The sequence below is a fragment of the Apium graveolens genome, chromosome 9 (genome assembly GCF_009905375.1).
Source record: "Apium graveolens cultivar Ventura chromosome 9, ASM990537v1, whole genome shotgun sequence".
Taxonomy (NCBI): domain Eukaryota; kingdom Viridiplantae; phylum Streptophyta; class Magnoliopsida; order Apiales; family Apiaceae; genus Apium; species Apium graveolens.
This window is the reverse complement of record NC_133655.1, coordinates 160,764,386-160,773,801: the sequence shown is the minus strand read 5'-3', so window position 1 is coordinate 160,773,801 and position 9,416 is coordinate 160,764,386. Positions and strand designations below refer to the sequence as shown.

General features: G+C 33.9%; 1 non-coding gene across 1 annotated transcript; it reads right to left on the bottom strand.

Annotated features, from left to right (window-relative positions):
• Window positions 1-8,913: 8,913 nt before the first annotated feature.
• Window positions 8,914-9,020, bottom strand: LOC141687859 (small nucleolar RNA R71). Its single transcript, XR_012561338.1, has one exon. It is a non-coding gene; the product is annotated as a small nucleolar RNA R71 (small nucleolar RNA).
• Between the last annotated feature and the right edge of the window lie 396 nt (window positions 9,021-9,416).

Sequence of the window (9,416 nt, the reverse complement as noted above, 5' to 3'; positions counted from 1 at the left end):
TTGTAATTTATAGTCTTATTAAACTCTTATTGCATTTGAACTTAAGTGTTTTTGACATCATCAAATCTATTAACTTATATATTCTTCCATAATTTACAAGTTGGGGGAGATTGTTGGATATATTTGAGATGACATGTCTAATATGTTTCATGTTTAGTTTTCAGATCTTAACTAACAGGAAATATCAGTTCTAAATGAAATCAGGACTTACTGGAAGTCAGGACTTAAGGATATCATGACTTAGATTATCATAAGATAATATCAGAAGATGGATATCAGAACTTAAGTACTGGAGGACTAACAGTTAAGGAAGGAAGCTTATTTACATGAAAGAAGATCGAATCTAATACGGAATAAGATATGCATGGAAAAAGTTCGAGGACTAGAAGAATTATATAAGATACCTGGTTGATATATTTTAGGAGACATAATTATATTCCAGATCAACTTAGAGTTATCTTGTAACTGTGTATCTATATAAACACAGACATAGGTTTACTCTATAAGTTACGATCATCGAGAAGATCATATATTGTAACCTAGCAGCTCTCGTGATATTTTTTCATCACTGAGAGAGAACAGTTCCATTGTAATAGAGTTTGTTATATCGAATACATCTGTTTTCTATTACTTGTGCTTTAAATCGATTTGATTGTATTCTACACTGTATTCAACCCCTTTCTACAGTGTTGTGTGACCTAACATTCTTAATATCTAAAAGAATTCAAGAATTACATTCAACCCCCCTTCCATAATTCTATTGTTAGATTGTTTGGGAATAACAGAGAATCAATCAAAGCCAAAGATGCAAGCAGAGTGAATGTAGGGCATCTGTCAATGAAGCAGTAGAGTGACAGAATGGAGAAGATTGAGGTCAAGGCAGATTTAAAAGAAAAAACAATAGGAATGGGAAAGTAGGGATTAACAAACATAATAACTACACACCTAATAAGTATGCTCCTCGAAAGACATGTGTTAAGTGTGGTAGTGTTAATTTGTAACGCCCCCAAATCTGGGGTCAGAAGATTTGGTCGTCACTATGAAACCTCAATCCAAATCAACCTGTTTAACCAATAAACAAATGCCAGAGGAAGATATTTATCATTTATGACCCCAAACTAATCCAAAATCTTTTAAGGTTACAATTCTAGAAACAAGATATCCAAATTCCAAAAATAATTTTTCTATTTTCTTTAAAACTCTTTTCATCAATTTCCAAACTCAAAGCTAAACCCCCCTAGTATAACTTCGAAGAGAAGTATACTAGGCCCAACTATAAAATAACACAATTATAATATAATATAATATAAACAACTTTATACAATAAAACTTACACTAGTTCGCAAACCCTGGACCAACCACCTTCCAAAAGCTTCTTCTTTGTTTCCTCGAATTACGCAGCTAAACAACACAAACTAATCCTCACTGGAGGTTAAATTTGAAAACAGGCAAGTATGAGCGAAAGAAATGCTCAGCAAGATCATTATGACATATATAGGGTCTTTTGATATAAAACCGAGATCTGCATTAGAGCAGAACTTTTAAAGTCATAATTGCTGAATCATAAAATTTTAGTTGAGGAACCCTAGAATTGATTCCTTAATTGTATTCAAAACCATTTTAATATTTTTGAGCGAAATGATTCAGGAATACTTTGAATCTTGATGAGAATAAAACTCGTAAAACAGTGTTTACGGAAATATCGTAAACCACAATAACATGAAACAATGATTATAGATTGAATCATAAACTTTACTCAAAACCGAACTCTTGAAATTAATACTTATTTTATTGTCATATCAAATTAGATATCAATACGAACTTTGATGCTCACAACATCCCATACTGAAGTCAACATCAATCATCTATACTAATACCACCTTTGATATTTAACAACATAAGTATTAGCATAAATCAGAATCTGAATTAAAACCGCAATTCACTTTTAATCCAAAACAGAATCAGTTGATAAATCATTTATTCTATGAATATAAAATGATTTGATAATTTAGATTAGGATTATTCTCCGACGGACGTACTATCATGATTCGTAGAAACGTGACCCCAAAAATACGAGTACTAAAAAAAAGGCAATATACCTGCCTGTGGAAAAAATTGTGTCATAATATTCCATATAGCACTTAGAAATAGCCCTCCGCTGGGCCGTCCGTCCCGGGCACTTAAGCAATTATGATCCAATCTTAAAACCTTTTATTGAAAAAGGGGTCATAATAATTGACACCCGAAATAATTTTATTCCCCCATTTACTTGGTTAGGAATATTCGCAACCAAATTCTCATTCTCAAAATCCAAAACATTTATAAATCCGATAATTGGATAAGTAAAAACACTTGAATATTCTAGACATAGAATAGCAGATGAGTATTTGCATAAATAGAATTATTTAATTCAGCGATATGTAAAACATTTATCTATTCTGAATTGAGAATAGGGAAAATAATATTTGCATAATAGGATTCAAAATAAATATCACTTGAATAATAAGTGATGATAGGGATACTTGCCTTTGAGATTTAGCAGTTAATCACACTCACAAAGACGCATCTATTCTGACATTCTGTCTCAAAACGTCATCGTCCTTCTTTTCAACACTTTACTGATGTGCTGCTCCTGCGATTGCTAGAAGCCAGACATCTAATACCATTTCATCCCATTCTTTATCCAATGTCTTGTCCTAATCAACTCGAATGATCCGTATCTATAATTAAAAGATACAACTTTAATCATCTAAATGATAATCACTCAACGAACTGCGCGTCAAAAGCCTATCGTCTACCCATACGATAGCCCACACATAAATATAACAGACAAACACATGACTCTTGATCCACATATGCACATAACTCACGTAACACGTAAACACATAACTCATGTATCACATAATTCATATAACACATAACTCGGTTCATCAAAAGGGTCGACTCGGTACGTTTAAAACTGAAATCGGGTCAAAATATGATTTATCGATCAAAAATTGACTCAGAATGATTCGTAAAACAAGCGACCTTTCGAAACAAAAGGATTTGGGTTTCGACAGTAATTTTAATAAAAGCGGAATATTTTTCTGAGTTTAGAGGCGTTCGTTTCGTATTAAACGGACGAACGGTAGATTTATTATGAATTTTTGAACATTTTTCAGAATAAAAATGGGACTCCGAATCATTTAATAATCAAATAATAGGGCTTGAACACTCGAAAATAATTTTATAAAAATTATCGAGCTTGGAAAAAAATTAAAATAATATTTTAAAGCTCGAAAATTTTTCGAAATTTTTAAATCAAAAATAAATAATTAAATCTAATTATTAAATCAATTAAAATTAATTAATAACTAATTAAATTAATTAATCCATCAATATTTAAATTAATTGACTAATTAAATAATTAATTATCAGCTAAAATTAATTAACTAAATAATTAAGATTTATTTTTAAATTAAAAATAATTTTCAGAATTAAATATATTGATTTTTGAAATTTTAAAATAATTAAAAACAATTTTTTAAAAATAAAATAAATAGAATATCATTTTTAAAACTTTTATAAATACAAATCTAATTTCGATTTTGGAATAAAAGAAAACAAGTTTCAGAAATTAAAATAATTCACCTAATTATTTAAAATAATTAGTGAAATAAAATTTTGAATTAAAACAAATTTTCTAGAATTACAATCAGATTTTTTTTTAATAAAATTTCTGCATAAACACAAATTGGGGTGGGGTTGTCTTCCCCGAGGGATCAACAGGCGGCATGAGAGGCGGCTGGACTACGGCAGTGGCCGGACTTCGAAGAATTTGCCGCCGGATTCTGGAAATCCAGAAAACGGCCGGCGACTTTAACGTTCGGCGAAGCCTCGGTCTTTGGTCTAAATCACTCGATTCATCCTGTTTTCGACTCATTTTCGCTCGACAAATCCTCCAGCAACCTCAAAATCATTCAACACTAAACGGAATCGATTACTCCGATCGAAACAATCAAGAACTCGAGTAAATATCGGCGAAACGCGATTTTACTATTTACTGAACCAAATTCAACAATTAACATCTTAAAACGAAGCTTAAGACATGTATAATTAGTTCATATCATCAAAAATTATAATCAAAACATGTATGATTCAGAAAATCGAAAAGAAAAAAATGAAGAACAAAAATTTCAATAATTCGATTTGGCACTTCTAAGAATCGTTTGATATGATTGATTACATGAATCAATTGCAAATCATTATAGAAAGCTATCCCAATCATCAAAACAACCAGATAACCCCAGATTCAAAAACGCCCAATTTCAATTAAGAACATTCAAACTCTATCAACCCTAATTTTTGAATTCCAGAATCAAACTAAATTTTCTATATGTTATTGAACTCCAAATTCATCATATAATATACCAAAATGACCAGGAAGAAATTATCTACATGATTATGCCATCAAATCACACAAACAACATCAAGAACAAAATTCATATTTTAATCCATATTTAATTCGAATTTAAATAATTAAATTAGAAAAATACCTTGATTTCTGGGTAACCACGGATGATTGATTCAGAAAGAAGATTTCGAGAGTTTCATTTTGATATGCTGCACGCCGAAATCGGAGTTCGATAACGCCTTCGTTCGTACGATTGATTTTCAGGAACATATCGGTTTCTAGGGCTTTCTCTGTATTTACGGCATTTTAACTGGTTGCAAATGAAAAAACGGAATAAATGAAATAAGAAATAGGCTATTTATATTTATGCAATATTGGATCATTCTTGATCGTTAAATTAGTTGCTTAGCCGCTAATTAACTATAAAATGATCCAAAAATAGATTACTTAGCCGCTAAGTAATTATAAAAATGATATAATTTAATACCAAAATTGGATAATTATCAAAACCGAGTTTTTTATAAAACACCATATACGAAAATAATGTAAAAATATCCCGTCTCTCGAGAATACGGGTTTTGTTGATCTATTAAAATGCTTATCGTATCGAAATTTTTTTGCCGGGACACGTACGAGTCAAACCGTAATCCAGATCGAAAAAGTCAAAACACGGAAAATGTCCGGAATTACCGGATTAGGTTAGGAAGGAGCTTTCGAAAACGTTTCGGGTTATAAAAACGTAAAAACAGTCGAGGTTGGACGATTCGCGGCTTTATAAAACAGTTTTGTAATTAAACAAAAAATAATTAATAAATCCATAAATTATTATAAAATCATCTAACAGTCCAAAAATTACCAGAAAAATATCACAATTATCTATATTTTATTCTGGACATATAAAAATTAAAATACTCAAATAATATCACATATAAACACCCAACCATCAATTCCAATTATCAGATAATTCACCAAAATTCACATAAAATCACATAAATAATTCTAAATAATAATAATAATAATATCTGAAAATATGAGATATTACAATCTACCCCCCTTATAAGGATTCTGTCCTCGGAATCAGCAGAAGAAGGCACTAAGGGTTTTCTAACCAACTTTCCATTTCCAAATAACCTCAATTTTCCATAAGCTCAAATAACTCTTGTATTCCTTGTATAATAAAACTTTTGCAGGAGCTTCGCTGTGCACCATTGTTCCAGCCACCTCTTTTGACCAATTCTTGAATAGAATCGCTTTTACTGATCGCGAGAAAGAAGAATAGAGAGAAAGATAAAGAAAAAGAAAAAGAAGGAAAGATAGAGATAAATAAAGAAACATATTGACTTCGCACTGCAATCCACTGTCGTCTTTGGTAATTCCATCCCACCGCCTTATTTTGACTTGACCAGGGTACTCAGCTTAACTTGATTGGCATGCCTTCAAATGTTCGGAATGATAAAATCATGGAATTTCAAAAAGAAAAGAGATAAAATCTGAATTTGTGAAAAAGTATTGTTAAAGCAAGAGAATAACTGAGAGATCAATATGATCAAATGAACTTGGTATTGCGTGCCCAAATTAAGACAGTACTAAAGGTTGTTAACCTTCATGTATTCATAATGCACACAAGTGATGGCGTCCCATCCAACTCCTATCACACAGACAGGTATACCTTGTGTCCCCTATAGTTAGGGTTGTTCATCTCAGTCAGAATAAAAGAATATTAAAAGAATTCAAAATCAAATGAATAAAACTGGAAAGATTTCAAAGCTGATATTTCTAAAGGAAATGGAATCCAGAGAACAAAATTCTGGCACCAACTGAGCAAGTGGTGTCACATCACCAAGAAACTATCCACCAAATAAGAAAAGTGGAAGTTAAATTATCATAACTTGGCAGAGCTATCAAAATCTGAAAAATAGGCTTTATGATAGCCTTTGGCACATTTAAAACACAGATATGATTGAAAATGAGTGTTAAGGAATATATCCTCTAACAATTACTTCTCTTTTTTTTAAAGATGTCGAAAGGAATTATAGAAATAGAAGGTATTGCCAAAGTCTTAATACTTATCTTCTATCTGAACTCTTTTGTTGACTCGTCGTCCGATTCTAGACACTTCTTCATGTTTTAAGGATATCGATAATTTTATCGTCATCGAATCATAGTCTCGGAAGATTCCACAATAGAAGTTTGCAGCTTCCCGGAGTTCCATCCAGCTAAACACAACCATCTCGAACGAATGCGCCTATTTTAACTTACTCGTTGGTACTATATCCAATAGTCCAACAGGAACTCGATATGAGCTCAAACGTCCTCACATAGGTATACACACTCCTACACACTCTCGTTTCTAGTTTACTATAACCTCAGCTCTGATACCAACCTGTAACGCTGATAAGTGGCATTTTATACCACTTAGAACGTCTTAAAATGGCTTAAATTGGTGTCTTGAAATCAAGTATTTTGTGTATTTGATGCGTTTTTCTAGTGTTTATGCATTTTAGGGTATTAGTTGCATTTCGGAGGAGGAATCATCAAGAATAAGCCTTGGCATGTGTTCACCATTGCGAGAGGAAAAGAACGGGCAGATTACGGCGAAGAAACGGAGCAAACCTGGAAATTTTCCAGTAGGGTCCTGCGTGCCCGCGCAGCAATGCTGAGCGGCCGTGCAGCAGCCTTGCGCGCCCGCGCAGAAATGCTGAGCGGCCGCGCAGGGTCGGGGAAAATAATATATTGTTTTAGACTTCTACTTTTGTTTGGCTTCCAACTTCTATGTAATCTGAGTTTTATGGGACTATTATATAAGTAGATTTGAGACATTTTTCACAGAGTATTAAGGGGGATTATGTTTTAGATTGTGTTTTGCAAGAAGCGAAGGAGATAAGGAAGAAGACCGATTTAGCACACAGCAACGAAGAGGAAGCATATATTCTTGTGATTCTTGTTTTGTTGTAACGTTGGATGCTAGTTTTCTTGCTTTGACTTATTTACTCTTGTGACGTACTCTGTTTTAATATAATTAGTTTAGTTGTTATTTTCTTGTGTTCGTTTATAATGATTTCATATGAACCCATGATGGCGATAAGTTCTATTATGGGCTAATCGTGATCATGGGGTTGCAATGGATTTACTATGGAATTCTTTAGTTAATTGTTTAATACTTTAGTGTGTGATGATTGCATGATATCTAGTATTGGTTGTGCGTATTCGTCTTATGTGCGTCGCGAACATATAAGATAGGGTGTTAATCTCTTGTGAAGCGACGGTGGATCTTGAGATTTAGAACTTGCCATGCTAGCATAGGTTCATGTACGTTGTGCATGATTAGTGGGTAACTCTAACAGTTTTATTTGCCCTATGTAATCAAAAGGAATAACTTGTGCTTAAATCGTTGTGTTGCCAATTTCTGTAGACATATAGGAACTCAACATAATTGATGACTATTCAATTTCTATCTTAATTGTGGATGTTTGGTAGAATGGTATTAGTACAATGAAAGTTGGCTTTTATCAGTTTTGTGTTATTCGATTAATATCATCACTGTCACATGCTAAAGGTAATAACTATGGCTATAGAAGGAAGTAATAATGAAGTTGTGATCTCATGAGTGTTTTATTATTGATAAATTGAAGTGTTAGTTAAGTGGTTAATTAAGTAGTTAATTATAGTTAATATTTAATCAACAATTTTAAGTGTTATTATCTTAACATTGAGAAGTAATCATACATTGGTGAGTGAGTTAAATTAGACAATAAATTAGTCTAAGTCTCTGAGGGAACGAACTAGAAAGTATTCTATATTACTTGCGAACGCGTATACTTGCGTGAATATTAGTGCGTGATTTCGCCCTAACAAGTTTTTGGCGCCGCTGCCGGGGACTCGGCGTATTTGTTTAGTTTATGTACTTACCATCATTGGTCATTAGGACTCAGTGATTAGGACGTAGTAGTTAATTACTATTTTCGGTTGTGTTTCAGGTACTTTAGCAAACGTTTATGCAAACTCGTTCTCGTGCTCGCAAGAGGACCTTAGATACAGCTGAGGAGAAAGACGAAGTTCTTGATACACCGGAGAAGTTAGATTTTGAGGATTCGGATTCAGGAACTGAGCAGAAAAAACCAGTAAACATGGGAGATCATATTGTTCAAGCTGATCCAGCTCTTATGGATTTTTCTCGGCCTAAAATTGATGACATTCAGTCAAGCATCCTTCATCCGGCTATTCAAGCTAACACCTTTGAAATCAAGCCGGGCACTATTCAGATGGTGCAGAATTCTGTTTCTTTTGGAGGAGCGGCAACTGAAGACCCCAACATGCACATAAGGAATTTTGTCGAGATCTGCAGCACTTTTAAGTATAATGGCGTGACTGATGAGGCTATCAAGTTGAGGCTTTTCCCATTCTCACTGAGGGATAAGGCTAAAGACTGGTTACATTCTGAACCAGCTGGGTCAATCACTACGTGGCAAGATCTTGCGCAAAAGTTTCTGGTGAAGTTTTATCCAATGGCAAAGATTGCTGCTATGAGGAGTGCTCTTACTCAGTTTGCGCAGCAACCTACAGAATCTATGTGCGAGGCTTGGGAACGCTACAAGGAAATGTTGAGAAAATGTCCACATCATGGAATGCCGGATTGGATGGTAATCACTGGTTTTTATAATGGTTTGGGGGCTCAATCTCGGCCCATGCTCGATGCAGCAGCTGGAGGCGCCTTATGGGCTAAAAGCTATACTGAGGCGTACAATCTTATTGAGACGATGGCTGCAAATGAGCATCAAAACCCAACTCAGAGGATGACATCAGGCAAGGTAGCAGGTATTCTGGAAGTTGATGCAGCCACCGCTATTGCAGCCCAGCTCTAAGCGCTATCAATGAAGGTTGATTCTTTGGCTACGTATGGAGTTAATCAAATAGCTATGGTTTGTGAGCTTTGTGCAGGTTCTCATGCTACGGATCAGTGTTCTCTTGTCAACGAATCTGTTCAGTATGTGAATAATTATCAGCGACAACAGCAGCCTGTGCC